The following is a 27858-nucleotide window of genomic DNA, read 5'->3' on the forward strand; positions in this document are numbered from 1 at the left end:
AGGAGGGAGGGAGGAGGGCTAGGGGAGCCGCGGTCCCCTCGAGGCTCCGGGGCCTCTGAGACTCCGGCGCCCTTAGGGGCCTCTTTTAGGGCTCGATTTCTTCCCGCCTAAGCGGGCGCGGGGGTGGAGTGAGGGGCCGCCGGCTCTCCTCCGCTTCTTGGCGCCTCCTTCTTGCCAGCCCCCGGCCCCCCTGCTCCATCCTCAGCCACTGAAATTCCCAGAGGTTCTGCGGAGGGGAGACCAGAGGTGGCGGGCCGCAGGGGCTCTGGCGAGCAGAGACGGCGTCTCGAGGCCTGGAGGCTCTGCTCCGTGCCTCTCTTCCCGGACCCGCGCCGGGAGGAGGACCACAGAGGGTGCAGGGCCGGCAGGGCCTCCCTCGAGTCTCCCACCTCTTGGTTGGGAGACCCCCCGGGGCACGTCCTGCCACTCCTGGGCAGCCGCGCGGGCGTCGGCGGATCCGGGGATGCTGTGTACTTGGCGCTCCCGGCCTGGAGGTGGACCCCGCCTGCCTGACTGCCCGCAGCTCCGGGCTGGGCTGTCTACGCTCGTCCTTCCTCCCGCATAGTCTTCCCGGTGTCGGCCCGGGCCTGGGCACCAGGCTCCTGTTCTCTAAGAGCTGCCAGTTTTGTGGGAAGACACTGAGACAGACGCGTAAACATATAGTGTTGGACACACCTCCACGCACAGTGGATGGCAGATAATAAAATAGGGGCATCAGGGAGAACTTCCCGGAGGAAGAGTCGCGTCATTTGAAAATTAAATATGAGAAGGAATTGTGGTGGAGGGTGTGGGTGGAAAGGATAGGTGTTCTGAGCAGAGGAAACAAGAAGACAGGCAAACGGGCATGTGATTGGTGTGTGTGTGGGTGTGGGTGTCTACTGACAAGCAAATTCGTATTCTAAGATTTCAGTCTCCCAGCCATGGCAGAACTCACATTGTAAAATCAACCCTACACCGGCACTTCTGGGTCTCTTGGACAGATTTCATTCAGAATTCACTCTTCTGATGAGGTCTTATCTTGCCTCTTTCACACATCGGTCCCTGAAAAGCAGCTGGAATCAGAGGATTCCGTTCTGTCTGTCTCATGTTGAAAAGTGCTGCCCGTTCTCTCACTCACATCCCTTCCATGAAGAAACTGGGTGGTGCGCAGTGTCCAGCTGGGGATGCTGGGTGGTTGGTGGTACTATTGGGGTAATGAGGAGTCCCGGATGAGGGGCCAGTTAGGTGACCAGGGAGATGGTGGGGTCACTGCAGGCTGGCTTTGGGCACTTTGAAAAATCCGTGAGATACTCAGATGACTCTGGCCTGGGAGCCAGTGGGTGAGATCCAGATTGGAGCTATAGACTTGAGGGAATTTCCAGCCTCAATGGAGATTTAAAAATATAAGTGCAAATGGAAGTCAAAAAATGCACAGGGAGTTATACTCATAAACTGTAGGGAGCACCCACATTTAGGGACAGTGTTTAGGCCGGGACTTGATAAGCAGTGACCACTCAATAAATATTTATTGGATAAGTGAAAGCGTGGGGGTGGAGAAGCACAAGAAGGGAAGAACTAGTAGAATGGAGGAGAGAGGAGTATCATGGAAACCTAAGAAGTGGGTGCATTTAAAGGTGGGAGCAGGGACTTCCCTGGTGGTATAAGGGTTATGACTCTGCACTTCCAGAATAGGGGGTGTGGGTTTGATGTCTGGTAGGGGAACTAAGATCCCACATGCGATGCAGCCAGAAAGTAAAAATAAAATAAAAGGTGGGAGCAGTTAGCAAGTCTGCCGTGAGCTCAGTACTGAGGGGTGGGCAGCCCGGAGGCCTACTGCTTCTGTGGTCAGGGCAGTGTCGGCTTAATCACTAGCTAGCTAGGCTTGCTACAGGAGCTTTCTTAGCTTAGTTGCTCAGTCGTGTCTGCCTCTTTGCCACCCCATGGATTGCAGCTTGCTAGGCTTCCCTGTCCTTCACCACCTCCCAGAGTTTGCTCAAATTCACATCCATTGAGTTGGTGATGTCATCCAACCATCTCATCCTCTGCAGGGTCCTAACCTCTTTTGAAAGATATTCTTTTATTGAGAATAGACTTCATGGGAGCAAATCTCAGAGATGAACAGGACACAGCCCTAAGAGGATTGAAATTGGTTTCTGACCACTAACCAGAGTGAATGGTTGAAATCCCAGGAAGTTATTGACATTGGTAAATAATATGCTAAAGATGAGATCGTTTAGTTTAACTACTCATCATCAGTCCATTAAAAAAGGAAATGAGCAGAGGGTCTAATTTAGTCCTTTTGCATGAACTAAAACCTTTTTGTGACTTTATCTGAAAAGAAAGACATCACAGATTCTCTCTGGGCTTCGCAAATCACATTTTGTGGTCAAAGTGCCTAATAGATACGTTTTTATCTGTTTTGAAAGTCTTTCTAAGAAATCTTGCAGTGGGACAGATTTGGTGGAGAAATTAGACCAGGCTTAATAAAATAAGAGGGAGCATGATCATAAAACGTGCCAGATGTTCTTCCCAGGCAACATTTTAACAGCAGGTTTTAATTCACATAGAACTTTCCCAGGGCTGGGGAAAGGGAGACTGGGATGATGTCAATGGCTTAATAATTCCCAGGGATCCAGGCCTGGCTGTGCCACTGACCAGATCTGTGACCTGGGAAACATGATTTAACCCATCTATATAGTGAATTAGAGGATTTAGAAGCTGTATGCGTGCATGCTCAGTCATGTCTGACTCTTTGCAACCCCCTGGACTGTAGCCCTCTAGGCACCTCTGTCAATGGAATTTCCCAGGCAAGAATACTGGAATGGGTTGTCATTTCCTCCTCCAGGGGATCTTCCTGACCCAGGGATGGAACCCAGGTCTCCTGCATTGGCAGGCTGATTCTTTACCGCTGAGCCACCAGGGAAGCCCTTAGAAGCTATGTTCCTGTTTTAAAACTTCTTGTGATGATCATACAACTCTGTAAATATACTAGAAAAACCATTGAATTATATACTTTAAGTTGTGAATTGTATGGTATATAAATTATATCTCAAGAAAGTAGGTAACTAACTATATCTCTCTTTATATCTAATATATCTCAGTTCTGAAATTGTTAAGTAATTTGCTTAAAGTATTTCAGAGAAAGATAAAGATTATAAAGTGGACCTTTTACAAATAAGGGAACCAAGACCTTGACAAATTGAGATGATTTTTCTCAATGATAGAAAAGGTGAAATAACTTACAACTTCCTGGTTAAGTGCTCTGGCTTTCTCGATACCTTACCTATCTCTGCAGGAAAAAAAAAGTCCCCTTACTTTACAGAGAATGAAGAACTCTAAATCCCAGGGATTATGCATCGTTTTGGCAGCACATGGAGGCTAAAAGGAAAGAGGAAGAAATCAACTAAAATGAGAAGAGTACAAGTTGAGTTAATAATAAAATTTAATTAATCCTTTCCTTCAACATTTGGGATTATAACCCAAGTGTCCCAAGATCATAATTAAATACTTTTTTCTCTTGAAAAGGTTTTTTTTTGTTTTTTTTTTTTTTTAGTAGAGAGATTTACTCTTCTACTGGTAGGGATGCAGTTTGAGTTACTAGAGATAAATACAAATAACTTGGGCTTCCCCAGTGGCTCAGATGGTAAAGAATCTGCCTGCAATGCAGGTAGACCTGGGTTTGATTCCTGGGTGGGGAATAGTCCCTGGAGAAGGGAATGGCAACCCACTTTAGTATTCTTGCCTGGAGAATTACATGGACAGAGGAGCCTTGTGGGCTACAGTCCATGGGGTTGCAAAGAGTTGGACTGAGTGACAAACACACATACACAAATAGCTTAGAAAGGTCATTGTGGTTTCTTGTTAAGTGGCATGCCTGACCAATAAAAATGTAACTCATAATAATTATATGTCACCGCTCATTGATTTGTATTAATTATGTTCACTTCATAGTAATTTTCTTGACAGCATTTTATTTTTGTTGCAGGATGCCTAGGCCACATCTGTGCTTACTGTGATATGGACACTGTTCTAATAGCTATATTTGTTCCCTTTCTGCACTTCTGAGAGCCTGGTTCCCCATCCCATGAAAGCCTGATTTTATTCTTTCCTCTTGTTCTTCTTGCCCCAAACTAATCAACTAGTGAGGACACAAGAGGGGTGATGACCCTTCTTGTTAAATTTCCTTGTTTTTACCCTTCCGTAGCAGTGTTCTATCACGTGACCCAGAAACACAATAGGGTGTGGGGAGCTCCTAACAAAGCTTTTTTTTTGGTAACTTCCCCCTCTTTCCCTTTTGATGCCTGAATCAGAAACATGATGAGTGGTCCTAAGGGGCCAAGACATTCTCTCTGTAATGACTAAATGCACAGGGTGGCCATTTATGGGTAAACACTATAGAGAAGGATATTCTTTGTAAATTATGAGAATCTCTAGGGAGGCAGTGAATGTCTCTTGTTTCACTTTCTCATTAGAGAGAAAGATAAAAATGCACTTTGCAAAGTCCATTATGATTCTTTGTTTTTTATGTAGGTGCATCAGAAAATGTGTTAAGCTGAAACTTGCTTGCTCCTTCCCACATAGACTGTTTGATAAATTAATCATTGGGTCTATGTGTTAACCATATATTTTTAACTTGGGATGCTAGAGTAGGTGCTGAAACTAAATTGGTTTTAATTTTTTAATCTCTGAAGAACACAGTATAATTCAAGCATTTCTTACCACTGATGCCTTTTCTCTAAAGTAAATATAATTTAGGCTATCTCTTAGGATTTGATTAAAAATGCATTTAAAAGGGGATTTTTGTGTGTGTGTATGTATATACTATTTGTTTCAGATTAAATTTTCAACTTTATTAAAAAACTGACTATAAATTATATTTTCCAAAATTAAGTGGGGTGTGTGTGTGTATCTTATGTATTTGGAGGTTGCTATTGTTGGCATACTTCACCCAGAAAATGAAACTGACAATAAGCATAACCGATACACGACTTTATTTGACAAAATAATAGGTGAATGTATTCTGGAGATTCTACATCAGCCAAGTGAGGATAGCTAGATTTTGGTCTCTTGTGTTTCAGGCAGATTTTTTTTTTACCAACTGAGCTATAAGGGAAGCCCTTACTTTTCACTAGAAACCTGGAAAAGTGTTAAATTGGGGGAAAGAATCTGGAGGAATCCAGTTTGGAATTGGGAAGACATTGCTGCAGTTCTAACTATTTGAGTTCTTCTGTGAGATGCCTTTTTCATGAGCTCTTCCCTTGCAATTCCCCGGCTCATCCCCACTTGTTTTTACCACAGCACCAGCAGCAGTGACCTTCCCGAGCCCAGTGGCCTTCCTTCTGACTTTGTCATTCATTGGGTGGTAGTGTCTTTCCCACCGGCATTTGGCTAAGTCTTTCTCAAGCACTGACATCACCAAGTGCTTTTGCCAGATCGACTCATCCATCAGTGGTAGAAGCTGCTGCTATTTCAGGCCACATAGCTTGGGTACTCCCTACCAATGAACCTGATATCTGAGTCATATGTCCTCATCTGAATCTGTGTTCCTCCTTGCTCATGGGCAGAGACCACCTTGTCTGGGTTGCTGAGTCTGAGGGTCACTTCCCCAGCTGACACTCGGCAGCTTTTGGCCCAGTGTACCGTTCTCTGCTTACAACCCCTTCTACACTTGTGCGGTTTTCCTCTGGCTTTTGGCTGTTGCTTCAGATCTCCGTTAATGGCTCCTTCTTGTTCCCTTGAGCCCTAAATCCTGGAGTGCCTCAGGGCTCTGGCTTGGAATAGCTCCTCTTTTTCTCAACCTCGAACTCTGCCAAGGTGTTTTATCCAGCCTCATGGATTTAGAAATGATCTATACATTGATGACTCTCTAAATTATGTTTCTGGCCTAGACGCTCCTCCTGATCACAGACCCATAACAGACTTCTAAGTCTAACTGCCTACAGCACCTCACTTCTTGGATATTTAAAAGGCTGTCAGACTTAAGATGTTCAAACCTGAACTCTTAATTTTCTCCACCCCAACCTGTTTTTCTGCTGGTGGTTCCCATTTAAGTCAGTTGTACCAACATGTGTTCAACTGCTCAAGCAAAATAAGACAAAAACAAGATTCATCTTTGATTGCTTTCTTCCTCTCATCCCTAATTCATCAGAAAATGCTAATAACTCTTGGTTTTATTTTCAAAATACATCCCTCTTCCATTCATCTCTTTCTGGCTCTGCTTCTACTGTCCTTCTCCTGACTGTCACCTCTTGCCCACATGGTTGCTGGAGCCTCCTCACCAATTTCTAGAACTTTGGGACCTAGCAGCTTCCTACCAGGTACAATCCATTGACCCACAGTGACCTGGATGCTCTTCTGAAAAGGAATCTCAGACCCTGTCGTTCTGTGAATGTAATGTAGACTGCTCACAAGTCTTCAGTGCTTCAGTGGCGTCCAGCTGTGTTTAGAATAAAACCCCAGCTTCCTCCTCTGGCCTGTGAAGCCTCATAGCCTGGCCACTCCCTTCCTTCTCCCGCTGCCATTGAGCCACACCGGCCTCTCTTTGTTGCTTTAATGTGCTGAAGTCTTCTTTTCTTTGGGCCTTTGCCAGAGCTGTTCCCTCAGCCTAGCATGCCTTTCCTCTAGATCTTTGCAAAGTGTTTCCTTATTGTCGTTTAGATCATAGCACAGATTAAAGGCCACTTTGTCAGAAATGTCTTCCTGACCATGCAATTCAAATGGCATCTGCCCTCTCTATCACGTTGCATAACTTTTAAAAAATATTTTTAAAATAATTTATTTATTTACTTTTGGCTCTGCTGGGTCTTTGTTGCTGTGCAGGGGCTTTTCTCTGGTTGAGGCGAGCTGGGGCTACTCTCTAGCTGCGATGCATGAGCTTCTCACTCAGGTGGCTTCTCTTGTGGACCAGGGCTCCAGGGCGCTCCGGCTTCAGTAGCTGCAGCTCCCGGGCTCTAGAGCACAGGCTCAATAGTTGTGGCACAGGGGCCTGGTTGCTCCAAGGCATGTGGGATCCTCCTAGATGAGGGATAGAATCCGTGTCTCCTGCATTGGTAGGAGGATTCTTTACCACTCAGCCACCAGGGAAGCCCACGTTGCTTAACTTAAAAAAAAAAAAAAGTATCATAAATATTTTGATATTTTGATGACTATATTCCGTACAGATGGTTTCCTTTCTAATCCCATGTATTTTTATTTTAAAGATATATTTAAACTTGGGGGATAATTGCTTTACAGGGTTATGTTGGTTTCTGTATGATGTGAATCAGCTAATGGTTTGTCATGGATTTTTGTTTCTGTACGAAATATTGGTCTTTATTTTTTTGCACTGTGTCTAATTTCATTGTCAGGTAATACTGCTTTAATAAAATGAATTGGGAAGTGCTCACTCTTCTGTTTTCTGGAAGAAATTACACAAAACTTGTGTTAATTCTTTTTTAAACATTTAGTAGAATTTTCCAGTAAAACCATCTGGGCTTGGAGATGTCTCATTTGAGGATTTCATTAGTTTGTGATTTTTGTAAGGAATCAATCCATTTCATTTAGGGTTATCAGATTTATGTGTGGAGAATTATATGTAGTATTCTTCTCTTAATCATTATCAACTCCCTTGTTAAATGTGTATAGAGTTGATTTTTGATACTGGTGATTCCATACCTTCTCCCCTTTTCTCTGTCAGTCTTACTAGAGGTTTGTCGGTTATATTGATCTTTTCAGAGAACCAGGTTGTTAAATTTCTCCATTGTTTCGCTTTTTCAATTTCATTGACTTCTGCTCTTGTTTTATTATTTCCTTCCTTTTACTTGCTTTTTATAGATTCTTAAGGGAAGCAGATTATTGATTGGAGACCTTTCTTCTAACGTATGCAGTGAGTGCTATGTATTTTCCTCTCAGCACTGCGTTAGTTGCATTTCACTAATTTTGATGTATTTCATTCATTTGATGTATGAACATATACATATGTACATGTGTGTGTGTTGTATCTTCTTGTTGGATTGATCCTTTTATCATTCTGTTATGCCCTTCTTTATCTCTTATTACAGTCTATGCTTTAAATCTATTTTGGAGTCCCTTTTCTTTTTTTTGTGTTTGTGTTTATTGTAGGTTTTGTTATCCTGAGGTCTATATATGTGACGTGAAAATCACTCAGTTGTGTCTGACTCTTTGCAACCCCATGGATTATACAGTCCATGGAATGTAGTCCATGGAATTCTCCAGGCAAGAATACTGGAGTGGGTAGCTGTTCCCTTCTCCAGGGGATCTTCCCAACCCAGGATCGAACCCAGGTATCCCACGTTGCAGGTGGATTCTTTACCAGCTGAGATTTATATATAACAGCATATATATACATGATTAAGTTGATAACCTCTTAAGCTTGAATGCATTTTAACAATCTTGCATTTCTACTCCCCCTCACTTCACATTTAGTAATTTTGACTTCATATTTATATCTTTTTAACATTTACCTACTTATTGTGGCTATTTTGTCATTGTTCAGTTGTTCAGTTGTGTCCAACTCTTTGTAACGCCATGGACCACGGCATAGCAAGTTCCCCTGTCCTTCACTATCTCCCAGACTTTGCTCAAACTCATGTCCATTGAGTTGGCTCTTTGCATCAGGTGGCCAAAGTATTGGAGCTTTAGCTTCAGCATCAGTCCTTCCAGTGAATTTTCGGGGTTGATTTCCTTTAGGATGGACTGGTTTGATCTCCTTGCTGTCCAAAGGACTCTCTCAAGAGTCTTCTCTAGCACTGCAGTTCAAAAGCATCATTTCTTCAGTGCTCAGCCTTCTTTATGGCCCAACTCTTACATATGTACATGACTGCTGGAAAAACCATAGCTTTGACTATATGGACCTTAGTTGGCAATATGATATCTTTGCTTTTTAATACATTGTCTAGGTTCATCATAGCTTTTCTTCCAAGGAGCAAGTGTCTTTTAATTTCATGGCAGAAGTCACCATTTGTAGTGATTTGGGGGCCTAAGAAAATAAAGTCTGTCACTGTTTCCATTACTCCTAGGGTAGAATCTCTGCAATTGTAAATATCCTCCCGTTTGTGGATGTCTAGCTGGGGGTATGATCTTGACTACACCATGTCTCTGCCCCTCCTACTTGTCTCACTGTGGTTCCTTCTTTACATCTCTTGTTGTGGAACACCTTTTTTTCTAGTCTTCGGGTCATTCTCATCCATAGTTGCTCTGTAAATAGTTATAGTTTTGGTGTACCCATGGTAGGTGGGCTCAGGGTCATCCTACTCCACCATCTTGGCCATACCCTCATGATGGCGGGATTTTTTAAATAGAACCTCGGGCCTTTCAGCATTATTTTATGAGACTCTAGATCTCATTTAAATTGTCTGTTTTTACTGGCTTTCTTTTCCGCTGCTCTGGCAGGGGAAGGTGGTGGCATTGCCTTGTTACTTCCCAGTGGGGTTAGTGTCCAGGCTTCTCACTTAGACTGTTGACATTTGAGGTTCGTGCCTCCTTACTGCTGTGTGGGAGTGGGCATTCTGGTGCCTCACTAAGCTTCTGCTGATAGCCCTCTGGCCGAGATGGATAGACGTGCCTTGTTGGTGTTCCCCACGTGGCCTCAACTCACACCCATGGGAGGGGTGGCCTCATTACTGCTGGGCGGTGGCAGGAGCCCTGACTTCCTACAAGGCCTCCTCTGGCCTCCTCGCCCGCAAGAAGGGTGAGTGGGCTCCTTAGTACTGCTGTGGAGTGGAGGTCCAGGCTCCCCGATGTGGTCTCAGCTGACACTGAAGGGGAGGGAGGAGCTGGGTAGAGCTTGTTATCGCCTGGTAGGGACTCCCTGCTTGGCTTTCTCTGGCACCACCCAGGGAAAGAGGGAATTGGGGGGTGCTGGGTCATCTTGGAATAATGTGGCAAAGATGCAAGTTCCTGCATTCCACTCATCCTTTACCGTGTCAGTGGGGATGGGGTCACAGTTCTTTCTATGGTGTTTAGTAAAGCTGGAGTAGAGTGTGTGCATGCTCAGTCGCTCAGTTGTATCCAACTCTTTGCGCCCCTTTGGACTGTAGCCCACCAGGCTCCTCTGTCCATGGGATTTCCCGGGCAAGAATACTGGAGTGGGTTTTCATTTCTTTCTCCAGAGCATCTTCCCGACCCAGGGATCAAATCCGTATCTCCTGTGTCTCCTGTATTGCCAGAGGATTCTTTAACTGCTGAGCCATTGGGGATGTGGGTATTATCTAGTAATTTCTAATAGTTTAGATATTGTCTAGTAATTTCTGTGTTGCTAGACTGCCCCTTCCCTGGTCCTTCGACTAGAGAGAGCAGGCCTTTATTGAGTTTATTTGTCTGTTTTCCTGTATCTGTTGGTATTTCTAGACTGCCGCTTCTTCAGCTCCAAGTCTTGGATTATGAAAGAATAAGAAAATGGAAGCTCACTACTGTGTCATTTCTTGGGCCCTGAGGTGCCTACTCAGTGTACCTCCTTTTCTCTACCTGCTTGGGCCTTCCTGGGTTTGTGTTATATATAATGCCAAGGATTTTGGTTGTAATTTGTGGGAGGAATAGAGAAAGTGTATCTATTCCATCTTCCCTGAAGCAGAGGTCCTTTGAGTTACCCAAATCAAATCCTTTCTTAGAGGGTCTGACTGTCTGGTCTTTCTTGCCCAGTTTGTCCCTTGTGGAATTCTAAGTCTTTTGAACACTACTGGAACCATCTGCTAATATTGAATGAACATGCAGCAGGTTTTGAGAATTGGAACCTGGATAACCTCCTTCTGTTGAACTCCAACCTATTGTTTGCCTGGATGCTCTTGATTTGACGGGGAGGGGGGAGAAATGTTCAAAATCCAGATTTTTAAAAAATGGAATTTCCTGGTTTTGAAATATTGGCAATTCATTTAAATTTTAAAAGAGCTATGCGGGGCCAGAAGAAGCATGTGTGATGAATTTACATGGTGCACCGCCAAATGGTCAACTAGCACACATGGTTTATCTGCAGGTTAACTTCTCCTCAAGTTTGAATAGTAGAAGGATAATTCTTGGTCACTTGTGGTGTGGCCAGGAACTTGCTTAGGAGATGAATATGGTCTCTGTAGAGACAGCTCTTGGCTTTTTGTTCTGGATGTTTCCTGGAAACCTTGTTGGAAGGCAGATTGGATGGAACCAGGCTGAGTGTTTGCCCATGTGCTATTGTGTTAGACTCTTTGATGGAACTTGGCTGTCTTGATGTGGGAACTGTGGAATGATCAGGCATGAGGGCAGAGAGCTGTCAAGTCCAGATACGAATTCATCAGTGCTGAGCAGACAGAGCAGCAGAAGGCAGGCTGAGAAGTGAGTGGGCAGCCTCACGTGACTGTGAGAACGTTGGCAAGAAATGAGGGGGAGCGAGTGCTTTGACCTACTTGGGACTAATCTGAGAAGAGGATGAAAGAATAGATGGTTTCTAGAATAGTCTAAGGTAGATAGGACCCCTTCCCCGATGTTTTCATTGAACCTTGGCATCTCATAAGTCAAAGTTATGTATCTTAAGAAAGATTTTGATTAATCTTATGTATTGGGTTAGCCAAAAAGTTCATTTGAGTTTTTCTGTATGATGTCCCTGAACAAAGTTTTTGGCCAACCCAATAACTTGTTAAATTTGTTTAACAAAATTAACCAATATTGAATTTTTTTTTAATCTTGGATCCCTTCAAATTGACATCTTAGATCAAGCACTTTTTCCAAGAAAAGACAGAGTTTTCATTTAAACCTTGTGGTCATATCTCTTCAAGGGCTGAGTTCTCAGTATGATGGAATGATATTTAGGACTAGGCACAGTGTTAGCATTTAGCATGTAATGTAGAAATTTCAGAGTGAAACAACCTATACAATGCCCTAATTTGGCAATAAATAGCAAAGACTTTGGAGAAGGCAGTGGCAACCCACTGCAGTACTCTTGCCTGGAAAATCCCATGGACAGAGGAACCTGGTAGGCTGCAGTCCATAGGGTCGCTAAGAGTCAGACATGACTGAGCGACTTCACTTTCACTTTTCACTTTCATGCACTGGAGAAGGACGTGGCAACCCACTTCACTGTTCTTGCCTGGAGAATCCCAGGGATGGGGGAGCCTGGTGGGCTGCTGTTTATGGGGTCGCACAGAGTCGGACATGACTGAAGCGACTTAGCAGCAGCAAAGACTTGGGGCTTCCTTGGTGGCTCAGCAGTAAAGAATCTGCTTGCAATGCAGGAGACTCGGGTTCGATCCCTGGGTTGGGAAGATCCCCTGGAAAAGGAAATGACAACCCACTCCAGTATTCTTGCCTAGAGAATCCCATGGACAGAGGAGCCTGGTGGGCTACAGTCCATGGGGTCACACAGAGTCAGACTAAAGCGACTGAGCAGCAGCAGCAGCAGTGAAGACTTAGACACTTGGAAGCCCAAGGCCAATAATTCACATTTATTTCTCTTGATTTTCAACAGTGGCTTTCTTTCCTGGGAAATAGTGGATGGAGGCCCAGATTTATTTTGAAGGAGTACAAGTGGGTATGGTGCTTCCCTGGTGGCAGAGAGGGTAAAGAATCTGCCTGCAATGCAGGAGTTGCAGGAGGCATAGGAGATGCAGGTTCGATTCCTGGGTGGGGAAGATCTCCTGGAGAAGGATGTAGCAATCCACTCCAGTATCCTTTTTTTTTTTTTTTTAATATATCTTTGAAAAGTGTCTTTATTTTTATTTATTTATTTCTAATTGAAGGATAATTGCTTTACACTATTGCATTGGTTTCTACCATACATCAACATGAATCAGCCATAGGTATACATATAGCCTCCATTCTTTTTTTTAAATTAATTAATTTATTTTCAGTATTCTTGCCTGAAAAATTCCATGGACACAGGAGCCTGGTGGACTGCAATCCAGGGGGTTCGCAAAGAGGCAGACGCGAGTGAGCATGCACACACAGGATGCACATATGTGGCAGAGTTCTGATGTGGAAACCAGCATGGATCCTCCAAACCGAACTGCCTGTCACTGCGTTTTGGGTGTAATGATTTGTACATTGATAAATTTTGGCTTCAATCTGTCACTACTCAGTTCCTCCCTTAATTTCAGCCTGGCATCTATGGTTCTTTTCAAATCTATTTGCAAGTGATGTGCAAAGTCCTTGAATATGGTTGAACCTCCAGAGAGGACAATCTTCTTGTAGAGAAGACGTCTGACATCAGTAGGACAGTTGTCAATGCCTTCATCTATAACTTCTGAGATAAGTTGAGTAAAGCCTGAATTAGCAACTCTAGATGAAAAGAAAATTCAGGTCCTAAGACTCCCTCGGTAACAACACCTGGACCTCTTTGGTGGTCCAGCGGTTAAGAATCTGCCTGCCAATGCAGGGGACATGGGTTTGATTCCTGGTCTGGGAAGATTCCATAAGCTGTGGGGCAGCTAAGGCTGAGTGCCACAATTACTGAAGCCCATGTGCCTGGAGCCCATGCTCCGCAACAAGAGAAGCCACCGTAATGAGAAGCCTGCACACCACAACTAGAGTGTAGCCCCTGCTCTCTGCAACTAGAGAAAAGAACCTGTTCAGCAATGAAGACCCAGTGTAGCCAATAAATAAATAAAATACAAATTAAAAAATTGCTGTATAATGAGATATCCAAAAGGTTAACAAAACAAAAGCAACACTAATGGAAAATTCTTTGAGATAGCATTGATTCTAGTGTACTGTTTAATCCACTTTGATCCATCTGTTCATACTTGTTAAGTTCTTTTACTAAATCTGGGCAGGAGTAGCTATAGTGTTCTTTGAGTTTCCCAGGATTGCTCTGAGGGATTCCTCTGTTTCCATCTCCCAGCAATTGCTGAATACCATATGTTCTATTTCATCCTGTGTTTGGAGTGTGTGCTTAATATAGCTGACAGTCACATGCCCTTCAGTCACAGGGATGACCTGAGTGATACTGATTCCACTGTCTGGTATTGTACCAATAGACAGACCGTTCTCCTGCTTCTCTTGAGGTCTAGGATGCAGCTTAGGCGAGAATGGCCTGCCCAGGAATGTACAAGCCTAGAACATTATTTCAACAGTGTATTTCCTGTTGTCTGGAGTATTCAGTGGAGATTCAGTCCAAAAAAATGGTCTTCAGGTTCTGCTCTTAAAGATCATTTGCTCCATAAAGCTTTCCATGAAGTACCAGTCTTCAACTATGCCATGGCAGATTGGCCACCTTTTTAATATTTATTTTTGCATATTTATTTACTTGGCCATACCAGGTCTTAGTTGCAGCACTTGGGATCTTTAGTTGTGGCCTGTGGGATTTTTTTTTTAGTTGGAGCATGTAGGGTCTAGTTCCTTGACCAGGGATCGAACTTGGGCCCCCTGCATTGGAAGCGCAGACTCTTAGCCACTGTACCACCAGGGAAATTCTGATGTGCCACCTTTTTTTTTTTTTTCTCAACATATGAAGGTTTTCCTGTTGCTTCATCAGCAATAAAGAAGTCTGGGCCACCAACACATTTCATCCACCACCTTTGAGCTTGTTCATCCATTTTTGCTGACTTCTTAATGGCAATGCCCAGTGCCATGGTCCACCACACAGGCTGGCAGCCATCCACCGTCTTCCTTGTCACCTGCTGCTGCCTCTGCCACTGTCTGTTTGGTGCTGGTCGGGGCCAGGGCTGGGCAGGGGGAGATAGAAGCTATCTGACCATCCACATCTGGCCACTGTCTTTGTCATGGAGTAAGGGTTAGAGACAGCAAGCAGAAGTGGAGGCAGGCTTGGTCAGTGGCTACCTCTTATACAACCCAGGCAGGCCGGCTCTCATGGAAGTCTTTAGAAATGCCTATTGAGACTGAATGACTGTTGGTGCTTGCATTCTTTTCTCATGAATTCAGGCTCACAACTTTTATAGAAAATGGAGACTCCCAAGTGGTACAGTGGTAAACGATCCATCTGTCAATGCAGAAGATGCAAGTTAGACCCCTGAGCCTGGAAGATCCTCTGGAGGAGGAAATAACAACCCACTCCAGTATTCTTACCTGGGAAATCCCATGGACAGAGGAGCCTGGCGGGCTACAGTCCATGGGGTCATAAAGAGTCAGACACGACTGAGCGACTGAGCTCCCAATAGGTGAATACCTGGGGTGTTGCACCAAATTAAAATATTCTGTTTTTGTATTTTATGTTCGTCTCTGGTATCTACCTTATTTGGAGCTTTGACTTCCATAAATTAGGAGTCTGAACTTCTTCTCATCCAGGAAATGTTGTCTTCATATCCAGGAAGAATGTTTTGCAGTCAATCAACGCATCATTCCATGAGTATAATAATGATGCTAATTAGCTTTTTTTTTGTAGAGGTGCTGAGTACTGTGCAAAGGATTTTTAGAGGCAGCATCTCATTTCATCTCCTTGATAGCCTCTCTTTCTCATGATTTTCAATCTTTGCATAAATTCAGGGTGTCTTTATCTTTCATTTGAACCATGTGTCACTTGTTTAGCCTCTATTGAATAGCAGTTCTCAGTCAGAAGTTGGTAAATTGGCCCATGGGTCCAAGACAGCCCATCATCTATTTTTTTGTATAACCTGTGAGCTGAGAATGATTTTTACATTTTTAATGACACATGATAATGACATATGATTAAAATTTCAGTCTGTAAATAAAGTTTTATTGGCATACACACCCCAGCTCATTTCCATGCTCATATGTCTATGGCACAATGCAGAATCAAATAGTAGTGACGGGACAACATAGAGCGCAAAGCCTGAGATATACTCTCTGGTCCTTCACAGAAAATGTTTGCCAACCTCTGTTCTGAGCTCTACGTCTAGGGAATTTGCATATGCTGGTGTGAGCATTCCTGAAGCCCTGGATGGAAAGCTGAAAACGTTTTGTCTGCATCTGCAATTGGCTTGTGTGTTTTTGGAGGTTCTCCAGTCACTTAACAAGTCTGGTTCATCCTGGTGACCTGGGTAGAGTCCTGCGCTGGAATACATTCTTACTTTGTAATTCAGGAGACTTGAGTACCCCAAGGTCACTGGCTGTCACACACCTATGGACTCCTCTATCCAGAGTTTACACTGCTTACAAGGAATGACCTAGATGTTTTTACTAGGATGGGGTACAGGTTGTTAGGTGTTTTGCGTCTCACTGTGATTCCTCACCAGGGAAACCGTACTGATTCCCCTCACTGGGTTCCCTCCTCTCCATGATTGCTCCCTTCTTGTTTTAATTATTCCGACTTCATTTTGCCTTCTCCTTTGCTTCATTTTGAAAGAGTCCCAATTGCTTTTCTTGCCAGTTCTCTACTTACTATTCCCAGGGCTCAAAAATGATTCTTGAGGATGATGTCATTTCCATGTTTATCTTTCCTCTCTAGTATGACATTGATTAAATATGTATATTTTAATTGGTGAGCTGCGTTCTCAGGGTGTTGATCATTATAAGGACCATGGCCAGTTTCAGCCTCAGTTAACCTGAGTCGATTTGTACAATAGCCATGGAATGTTTTGGCTTCTGTTGCAGCAGGAGTGGCTCATATAAGTTGTATAGGCTTTTCAGAAACTGCATAATTTCATGCAGAAATTATGCGAACCAGATGGTACCCTTTTGAGTTGCCAGACACGCATATTTTAAAGAAATATGGTGTATCTATTCTCCTTGGTAGATTTAGGTGGAGGTTCTTTGGGAATGGAAATCAGCTGAAATTGCCGTAATTGAAAAATTCTTGGAAGCTTGTCATCAAAATAAGGACTGTGATATCAGAAGACTGGCATAGACTGTTAAAGAACAAATATTATTGGACTTATTTAATTTACTTCTCCAAGGACAAAAAGCTCTATGGACAGCATGACATGTTCTTTCTTTGATAAGGCTATTGGTTTGCTCACTGAGGTCTCTTGAGGGTATTTGGGGCAGTGAGAAAGGTGGGTGTGAGGCAGGGGAGAATGCATGGGTCCATAGGAGGAACAGAGAGGGAGGGCCAAGCCATTTAACCGAAAGCTATTGGGGTGAGGTCATGTCTCTCTGAGAAGGCAAGACCCAGGACAATTTGCAGGTTAAGGAAGGGGCAGAGCCTTGGGTGAAGGTTCCCCTGGTGTCTCAGAAGGTAAAGAATCTGCCTGCAGTGCAGGAGACCCAGGTTCGATCCCTGGGTCAGAAAGATCCCCTGGAGAAGGGAATGGCTATCCACTCCAATATTCTTGCCTGGAGAATTCCATGGACGGAGGAGCCTAGCAGGCTACAGTCCATGGGGTCACAAACAGTCGGACATGTCTGAGCATGCATGCACACAGGGTTAACTACTGTTACCTCCATTTTTCCATCCTTTTCTCCTCTTTCATCCGGTTTGCTTTTCCAGGGTATTTCTTGCTTCTTGTGTTGGGGTTGAACCTCTCCCTAGTCCCCAGTAGTAGCTGACAGCCTCGGCAACTTGCTGTGTTTGCAAACAGTATCTTTCTTCCTATTTAACTAGAAACACAAGCATCCTTTCATATTGAATGGTCCTGTAACCCTGGGGCACAGCAGTTTTAGATTTCAATCTGCCTCTGCTTTGTGATCTTGGGAGAATCACTTAACCCTTCTGGGCCTCTACTTTTATGGAAAATGAAGAAGCTGAACCAATGTGTCCTTTCCAGGTGAAATCAAGAAGGGGAATTAAGCCTATTGGATAGTTTGTACCCGTTGTCAGTAGGGGCTTCCCAGGTGGCACAGGCGTAAAGAATTTCCCTGCCGACACAGGAGACGTGAGTTTGATCCCTGGGTCTGGAAGATCTCCTGGAGAAGGAAATGATAACTCATTCCAGTATTCTTCTCTGGGAAATCCCATGGACAGAGGAGTGTGGCAGGCTACAGTCCATGGTGTCACAAAGAATTGGACTCAGTTAAGCACAATCTTTTGGTGTTCTGACTACCTGCTCTTTGTTGCAAAACTTTTGTTTAATCTGACTCTTCCCCCTCCCCTCCTTGGAGCAGTCCTCTTAGGCTTACTTGAGATGCTGCCTCCCAGGCTTAAGTCCTAAAAATTCCCACTGAATAAAACATAACTCTTCACTCTTAGGTTGTGAATATTTTTTCAGTCCCCAATAGCCAAGTCAGACAGAAGTGTGGGTAACCTGGAGACTCCATACTTGTGCCTGGTATCTGAAGTCTGGGCAGTCTTATGGGATGGAGCCTTGAAACCTGTGGAGTCTGATGCCAGCTTTAGGTAGCCAGTGTCAGAACTCAATTGTAAGACACTCAGTTGGTATTGGAGAATTAGGGAATTGGTTGTTGGGTGGAAAGAAAAACCCACACATTTGGTGTCAGGGTATTTTGAATAAAAATGGATCCTCGTCTCTGATACCTTTGTAAGAAGATACACTGGCTGGAACATTGTGAATCTGGGATGACGTCGAAAGAATTGGCATCACAGGGGAGAGAAAGAGAAGTCCTTTCCAGGAAGCTTGGTGCCCTTCCTGAGCTCACAGAGTCAGGTCATATGTTTTTTTATTGAGTGAACTGACAACAAGGGCTCTGATTTGGAGAAAGTTTGATGGAGGCAAGTGGAAATGACCTTGGATAATTAAACAGCAGTGAGGTTCTTTACCAAACATCAATGGCTGAAGATTTTCAACTTGTCAGTATTGTGTGAAGCATTTCTTTGGGCTAGAACCTTCTCTGGATTTAATTTTAGCATTTCTTCAAGAGTCTTAACCTCTTTCTTGAACATGCATTCTTGCAATAGGGCAGACTTTTGTGAAGTGGTGTGGGTAAGATTTACAAGATCTGAACATCTCTTTGCTTTGGAACGTGTTGAAGCTTAAAGTGTAAGTGAATTCAGATTCAGAGAGATCCATGTGGTGCGTGCACTGTTGTGGTATGGAAGTTGGTTTCAAAAGGAGGTTGGTATTTGAAATGTGCTCTGAAGAGTGGGAGACTAAATGACATTTTAGTGTGTATATTCTGAGTCACAAGCAAACCCTGCTTGAAAATTTTGAGCAAGACCTTTGGATGACACAGAGCTTGGCTTGTCTAGTTTATATTTGCTGAGCTTCCATAGCGTTTGGAAGAAGTTAGCCTGCTTGGAAATATGTTGAATTAAGGAATATTAGCCAAACAATGAAAGAGGAGAAAAGTTGGTTTAAAGCTAGACAAATTTCTGTTATTAGAGGCCCTTACTTCCTGATGTGATGCATTGGAAGGTCATGGCATCACCCACAGGGCTTCCCAGGCGGCTCAGTGGTAAAAATCTGCCTGCCAATGAATAGACGCTGGCTTGATCCCTGGGTTGGGAAGATCCCTTGGAGGAGGCAGTGGCAACTTACTCCAGTATTCTTGCCTGGGAAATCCCATAGACAGAGGAGCCTGGCAGGCTACAGCCCATGGGTTCACAAAGAGTTGGATAAGATTTAGCATGCATGACTGAGCACACATGCATGACATCACCCATAGGTGAAATCTTGTAGATTCATTTGTAAATCTAGTAATACTGGTGTTGAAAATAAAAAGCACTCATTTCACTTGCTCTTTGAATAGTTTTATAAATTTAACCAATGAAATCCCACAAACAATACCATTTATACATTCTGTCAATTTCTCTTAAATACTTTATAGTTACAGGTTCAATATGTATGATTCTCATAAGGCTTAAAAAGTAGATGAAGTATATGTATATAGAAATGCCCGCAAAGTTACTACTGTCGTTATACCTTATTACAGTCATTATATTCAATACAGGGGCTTATTTCTTTATCCCATACCCCAAATAAGGGACTGTGGCCATCTGTAGTCCCCTGCAAAACATTGGTAACCAAAATGTTGTCAAGCTCCATGGAACTGGTTAGAGTTTGGGACCTTGACTCAGAATGTGGGTCCTTCCTTCAGAATCATGCAATGTGAGCTGGCATCTGTTCTGAGGCCCCCTCGCTGGTATCAAGTGGTCAACAGGACTTCCCTACTCCATTCCTTTCAGTGGGATCCTGTCCAATTTCATAGGTCAGTTTTTCAGCAGACTGGCACCTTTTCCTGAAAGAACACATCCTGCAAAATATCAAGGACTTGCTAGGCTCCTGGATTCTGGTTCCATTTTCCAGGACTTTATCCAGATCTCCCCATTTGGAACCCAGGCCCTGTTGTTTTGTATTTGTTTTTTCAGTCCCTCAGCCATGTCCGACTCTTTGCGACCCCATGGACTGCAGCATGCCAGGCTTCCCTGCCTTCACGATCTCCCAGGTTTTCTCAAACTCATGTCCTTTGAGTCGATGATGCCATCCAACCATTTCATCCTCTGTTGTCCCCTTGTCCTCCTGCTTTCAATCTTTCCCAGCATCAGGGTCTTTTCCAGTGAGTTGGTTCTTCGCATCAGGTGGCCAAAGTATTGGAGCTTCATAATTGTTTTTTATTTGTTTGCTTCTTAAAACCCTATTAAAAAAAAACAAAAAAACCCTATATAGTGACGGGATTTCGTATACCTGACTCAGGTCCCAGTACAACTCGTTAAAACACTAGTAATCATTTACTCAAGCTTCCCTGGTGGCTCATTGGTAAAGAACTCACCAGCCAATGCAGGAGACACGGGGTTCAATCCCTGGGTTGGGAAGATACCCTGGAGAAGGAAATGGCAACCCACTCCAGTATTCTTGCCTGGAGAATCCCATGAACAGAGGAGGCTGGGGGTCAGTCCATGGGGTCACACAAAGAGTCAGACATGACTGAACTTGCATGCAGTCATTTACTCGGGGTTATAATCAGTACAGTTCTCATTGTTTACCATTCTGTGGTCATTTTATTGACTATTAGTCATGGAGTCTCCAGGCCAAGAGGAGACTCCAGCTAGGCACTCAGTAAATATTTGTTTAGTGAATGACACACGTTTCCTTGGGTAGATTTGGATCTCCTTGAGGACTGGAATTGTCTTACTGTTTTGTTGGGACTTAGCACAGAGCGGGAACAGGATCCTGGTGGTCGCTCATTACATACATATGAATGAATGAACGGGGCAGACATTGCTGATTGTGATCATGGAGTACCTTAAAGCAATTGGACAGAGCTTTAATTCTTGAAAGGTTCTATACTGAATCCGAACCTGGAGCATCTCATGAGATTCTCTCCCTGCTGCTTCTGTTTGAGTCTCTCCACCAGCAAAAAGATAATGACTTGCTGAAGGCTTGGATGATGTAGAGCACGTTTTATCAAGAAGCTTTTTAAAAATTGTTATGTAACTATTTTTTTAGACATAATGTTATTGCATACTTAGAAGACTATAGTATAGCCTAAACATAACTTTTTTATGTGCTGGAAAACAAAAATTTCTGTGATTTTATTGTGTTCATCACTTTATTGTGATGGTCTGGAACCAAACCCACAATATCTCCAAGGTATGCTGATATAAACCAAATTATGAAGGTTATATCTTAAGGAAATTTCAATTTTAGATTTGTAAAGAACATCATAAAAGTACTTTTTGCTCCAATGTTTTTGTCTCCTGTTGACTTACACATTTTAAAAAAAAAATTCACTTTGCTTATCATGGTCCTGTTTAATGGGAAGGAAAAGGTGGAATTCAGATGGGGTTATTGATACCACAAGGAGAACAGACATTTAAAGGTTGATTTATTTTTTTGTTAGGATGTAAGATCTTAGTTAAATATGAGAACCTATTTTGCATTTAAGACTTATCAGCCTCCTTTCAGACAGTTTGTAGGAAAGGAAAGAAATTTGATGATTCATTAGAAAAATAGGTACTTTATAAATCATGTTAACTGCAGTAGTTTCACTTTCAGACAAGTTATATAGAGATCAGATTTCTCTCCAGGAATAATACAAACTTCTGATCTGGAGAATGATTTAAAGGCATCTGGAGATGTGGCTTTGGTTTTAGACTGTGATAACTGCGTGTGTAAATTGCAGCCTGCTCCCTGAGGGTCTAGTTTTGTTGTTGTTGTTTAGCCGCTCAGTTGTGTTTGACACTTTTGTGACCCCATGGACTGTAGCCCACCAGGCTCCTCTGTCGTTGGGATTTCCAGACAAGAATACTGGTTGGGTTGCCATTTCCTCCTACAGGGGATCTTCCTGACCCAGGGATCGAACCCTAGTCTCCTGCTTTGCAGACAGATTCTTTATTGCTAAGCCACCAGGGAAGCCCTAAGGGTCTACTTAGTGTTGAAGAAATTACCTTCTCTTGGGGAGGATGCATTTTCTTCACAGGTGTGGTGGAAATAGCCGGCTTGCAGATTAAAGGTGCAGATTACAGGGTTTGGTAATCACAATAGAAAGCTTTTTGCACCTTTCTGCGGCTGCCTCAGAGCTCCAGCAGTTCTGGTACTCACTGTAAGTGACGTCTGCAGCAATTGTCACGTTTCGCGGGACGTGAGTGTAGATAGAAGACACCCAGTAGAAGACAGCAAGGCTGCTGCACCTAACTGCTGCTACTTCCGGATCAGTTTCGTATTGCGCCCAGTTCTCAGCACACCTGTCTCCCATTACTACTCAGGAATAGGGCTTAGCGTCTTACGTGGTGTTTGTGTTTTATTGATTTCTAAGAACCTCTTCATACAGTTTACATCCTCACCAACACTTGGTGTTGCCAACACTTTGGTATGTACGGATAACACATTGGTGTTTTACTTTATGTTTTCTTGGACACCAGGAGACTGAACATTTTTATTTATTCATTGGCCACTTGAATTTCCCTTTTAGTGACGTGCCTGTTCAGGTACTGTGGCCATTGAAAAGTAGTTTTCTTTTTCTTATTTATGGCGGTTTTAAAATACATTCTGGGTACTGGCCTTTGCTGTTACATGTTGTGCACATGTATTCTCCTACTCTCTGGCTTGTCTTTTCACTCTCTAATGACTGGATGGTGTCTTTGGACAGAACGAAATTGTTTGTTTTAATGTAATAGAATTTATTTATTTACTTATAATAGTGAGTTTTTATTAGTCTTTTTTATCATAGCTTCTGATTTTGAAGTCATACTTAGGAAGGTTTCCATCTGAGATTACACCAATTTTCACCTACCTATGGTGGCTTTATTTATATGGTTTCATTTTTAAAATATTTATCTATTTATTTGGCTGTGCCAGATCTTAGTTGTGGCATGTCAAATCTAGTTCCCTGACCAGGGATCAAACCCAGACCCCCTGAATTGGCAACATGGATTCTTAGCCACTGGACCATGAAGAAAGTCCCCCATTTTTAAAATACTTAAACTGTGAATTCACCAGAAAAGTTTTTTTGAAGCTATAAAGAATCTGCCTGCAATGTGGGAGACCTGGGTTCGATCCCTGGTTTGGGAAGATCCCATGGAGGAGGGCATGGCAACGCGCTCCAGTATTCTTGCCTGGAGACTCCCCATGGAGAGAGGAGTCTGGCGGACTACAGTCCATGGGGTCTCAAAGAGTCGGACACAACTGAGCGATTAAGCACGGCACCACACACAGTTATAGCACTGCTTTCCCCTCAGTGTCATTTATATGGTTAACAGTTGCTGTTTAGTTGCTCAGTCGTGTCCAACTCTTTGTGACCCCATGGACTGTAGCCTACCAGACTCCTCTGTCCATGGGATTTCCCAGGCAAGAATACTGGAGTGGGTTGCCATTTCCTCATCCATAATGTGGTTGGTGAGTTTACTAAATAATTTGGCCTCTTCCTATTGATCTTAAAATGCCATCTGCATTGTCAAACCAGATCCTACATATTGGCTCTATTTCTAAACCTTCTATTCTGATTGTTGCTCTTTCTATGGATTTGGGCACTTTCTGTTTTTTTTTTTCTTTTTGCATTTTCATTTTCGAGATGAGTTTTAGGATCTATTTATCAGTTTTCTCAAAATGTTGCCATTAAGAGTTGTTGGGAGTGTGTTATATAATTACCTGTGGAAAAACAGCTTGTTTGGGATTTTTGAATCCTCCCACTTATGAATTTACCATGTCTTGCCATTTACTTTTGAATTCTTTTATGTTCCTCAGTAACAATTTTGTAGGCTTTATTTCAATATAGGTCTAACAAATTCTTCTTAAGTACTCGAAGTATTTAATGTTTTTTGTTGCTGGCATGAATTGGCTCTTTTCTCCTGTGTGTTTTTTAGTGTGTGACTTTTCAAACCCCTTCTCCTTCAGAGATCAAAGGCTTCTAGGAGTGGCTGAGAAGCTGGGGAGCATCATAGCTCTGTTCTTCCTTGTTTACTGTCTTAGGTTCTATTTATATAAATAATTCTTCTGCTTAAAAATATGTAATTTTCCTAGATGGTTATTATCAAGATTTGAAAATTCATTTTTGTATGTACTTATTTTTAGCTAATGACCTTTACTGATATCTTTCACTGGTTTTAATTTCTTTTCAGTGATTCATCTTGGATCTTTGCAAGGACTCATTTGTTCATTTGAAACTTATTTATTGAGTACATACTATGTGCCAGACACTTCTAGGTGCTTGGGATGTGTTTGTATAAAAAACCAATAGGTATATTACATGGTAGGTTCAAAAGTCATGAGGCCTTGGGAGAAAAAGAAAATGTAGAACAAAGGGAAGATGGATTAGGACTTCCCTGATGGTCCAGTGGTTAAGAATCTGCCTTGCAATGCAGAGGACCTGGGTTTGATCCCTACTCAGAGAACTAAGACCCAATATACTGGGGAGTACCTACTGAGCTCAAGTGCCCCAACTGGAGAGTCTGTGCATCTAAACCAAAGATCCTGCATGACCCAGTGAAGATCCTGCCATCAAAACTAAAACCCAATGTGGCTAAATAAATAAATAAATAACTTTTTTTTTTTTAAAGGGGGGATGGGTTGGGGCAATAGAGGTAGGCATGGGGGCAGTTGCAGTTTTAAATAGGATGGTTAGTGTAGATCTCATTGAGAAGGTGACATTTAAGCAAATACTTGGAGGTAAAGAAGGTGACTGTGCAGGTATCTGCTAGAAATGTGTGCTTGGCAGAGGGGACAGCCTGTGCAAAGGCCCAGGGGCAGGAGCCTGTTTGAGTACCAGGGCAGGAGAGTAGCTGGGGCAGAATGAGCAAAGGAGAGAGGGATGGTCAAGGAGGATGAGAGACTGTTCCTGTGGGGCCTTGCTGCAAAGACTTTGGCATTTATATTGAGTGGAGAGAAAAGCCATTGCAGGGTTCTGGAATATTGGGGGGTCGAGGTGGACTTAAATTTTGGCAAGATCATTCTGGTTGTTCCTTTGAGAATAGACCTAAGAGGGGCAGAGGTGGGAACAGGAGACAGGCTGTCACAAAGTCGCCTCCCCTAAGATCTTACTGGGAATTAAACACTTCGTGAGCATTTATGGGTGTACCCCAGGTGGCTCAGATGGTAAAGAATCCGCCTGCCAAGAAGGAGACGTGGGTTCAATCCCTGGGTCAGGGAGGTCCCCTGGAGCAGGAAATGGCAACCCACTCCAGTGTTCTTGCCTGGACAATTCCATAGAGAAGCGTGTCGGGCTACAGTCCTTGGGATTGCAGAGTCACACACAACTTAGCATGCACACGTGGAATTAGTATTTTATGGAATTAATGGAATTAATATTTTAAAATACACATTGAGCAGTTTTAAATTGCAGTTTTAATTAGGATGGTCAGTGTACATCTCATTGTGAAGGTGACATTTAAGCAAATACTCAGGTGAGGAAGGTGGCTGTGCAGATATCTGCTGGAAATGTGTGCTAGGCAGAGGGGACAGCCTGTGCAAAGGCCCAGGGGCAGGAACCTGTCTGAGTTCCAGGGCAGGGGAGTATGCTTTTTAAAAGAACCACACATTTAAGAAATTTTTCTTGGAAAAGGATGAGACATAGAGGTGAGGCATTGGAGTTGTCTACGGAGCAGGCCATTTTGCTTAAGCCTTGTCTTAGGTGAAGAATACAGGATGACATAGGTTGGCCTGCTTTGGAGTTGAAGATTGGGGAGGCATGCCCTGCATGTACTAAGATCAGAACCCAAGGATATTGTTATTGGAGTAAAGTCCCTCCATGCACACTGCCGAGGGCTGGGGGACAGCAAGGACTACCATGATGATTTTCATGTTTTGCTTCCAAATGATCATTGTGGACTCTAGTTTTATTTTTATATTTTATATTTATTTATTTTTGGCTGCACTGTGTCTTCATTGCTACCAGAGGACTTTCTCTAGTTGCTGTGAGCCAGGGCTTCTCTTGCTGTGGAACATGGGCTCTAAAGCATGGGTTTGGTAGTTTTGGTGCTTGGGCTTAGTTGGTCCATGGCATATGAGATCTTCCTGGACCAGGTATCCAACCCATGTCCCCTGCACTGGCAGGTGAGTTATTATCTACTGTACCACCAGGGAAGTCTGGATTCTGGTTTTAAATTAGTTTATATTTTCTGCCGTGTCGTTTCTTACTAGCTATTCACCCAGGAGATCAGGACTTCTTGGTAATTTGTTGCTCAAATGTGGGAGTAATGAAGAATTTTGTTTTTAAGTTAAGACTGCATATTTCAAATCCAGTTTTATTGCTGTGATAAGTGTCGGTTCCTGTTAATAGGTTGGTCAGTGTTGGATCCTCTTTAACTTAAGAACTATCCTTATACTCTTTTTTTAAAAAAGGATTTCTTGATGTGGACCATTTTTAAAGTCTTTATTGAATTTGTTATAATATTGCTTCTGTTTTATGTTTTGGCTTTTGGCCGTGAGCCATGTAGGATCTTAGCTCCCTGGCTAGGGATTGAAACCCCAACCCCTGTGTTGGAAGGTGGAATGTTATCACTGGACTGCCAGGGAAGTCCCTATATTTACAGTCTTAAGAAGACAGTTTAAACTTTTGGAAACAAAAGAGCAAAGTTCGTTAAAGAATATGCTGTTTTTATAATGCTTCTGTAATTATCCTGAAATATGAATAATTCAGGGATTTAACCCTAGAATAAGTAGAAACTATCTTTTGAGAATTGATGCTTTCAAACTGTGGTGCTGGAGAAAACTCTTGAGAGTCCCTTGGAATGCAAGGGGACCAAACCAGTCAATCCTAAAGGAAATCAACCCTGAATATCAGTCCTTCATTGGAAGGACTGATGCTGAAGCTGAAACTCCAATACTTTGGCCACCTGATGTGAAGAGACAAGTCATTGGAAAAGCCCCTGATGCTGGGAAAGATTAAGGGCAGGAGGAGAAGAGGGCGACAGAGGATGAGATGGTTGGATGGCATCACTGACTCAGTGGACCTGAGTTTGAACAAACTCAGACAGTGAAGGACAGGAAAGCCCAGTGCGCTGTAGTCTGTGGGGTCGCAGAGAGTCAGACACGACTTAGTGACTGAACAGCAACAAGCCTTTTCTGTCTCAGCGAGTTTGCAATCATTTTGGGGGAATTTCTTCCCTGGGCCCCACCTCCGACCCCCAGCCTCACAAAACCTATTTAAAATTATACCCTTGGAAAAAATTTAACCAACAGCTGTTCAAAAATAGTGGGTATGGAGGTTCATGTTTCTTTTATTTGGTCCTTTCACTCTGGGCCCACACACTTTCTCCACCCTTATGGAGCACGCCCCGTGCTAGGTTGGCAATGAATGCATTAATGTATGGTTTGCTCATCAACGCTTGTGCTGAAGGAGAAACAGAAGAGAGTGTCATGGAGGGCTTAAGTATTTTTATTTTTTCTTATTTGGTAATACAAAGTGCTTTTTGTTTTTAATGCATGTGCAATCAGACAACCTCATCCAGAATGCACAGTGGTTCTGTAATACGGCTCTGCCTGGTGCAAAATACCTCATTTTGTATAGAAATGCAGAGTTGCTTCATGTAGATAGAACAGAAAGAATCTTTGCTTTATTCACATGTGAATAAAGCATCTTTGTTCATGGAAAAGAAAAGTGCCTCTTATTGTTTAGAAGCTGTGTGCATTTTAAATTAAGCTGATAACGCACTATATTATATCTTTCAGGGAAGAAACATCATTTTGCTTAGACAAGTCTGGGCCCTGATTCCTTATCTGCCTTATCTGGTGG

General features: G+C 43.0%; 1 protein-coding gene and 1 pseudogene across 6 annotated transcripts in view; one reads left to right on the plus strand and one right to left on the minus strand.

The window, feature by feature from the left end:
* SH3GL3 (SH3 domain containing GRB2 like 3, endophilin A3) overlaps positions 1-27858 on the plus strand; it is a 103339-nt gene that overhangs the window by 436 nt on the left and 75045 nt on the right. The window lies entirely within an intron of this gene.
* Positions 108-14510, minus strand: LOC122419772 (annotated as a pseudogene).

The sequence above is a fragment of the Cervus canadensis genome, chromosome 17, assembly GCF_019320065.1.
Source record: "Cervus canadensis isolate Bull #8, Minnesota chromosome 17, ASM1932006v1, whole genome shotgun sequence".
Classification (NCBI taxonomy): Eukaryota; Metazoa; Chordata; class Mammalia; order Artiodactyla; family Cervidae; genus Cervus; species Cervus canadensis.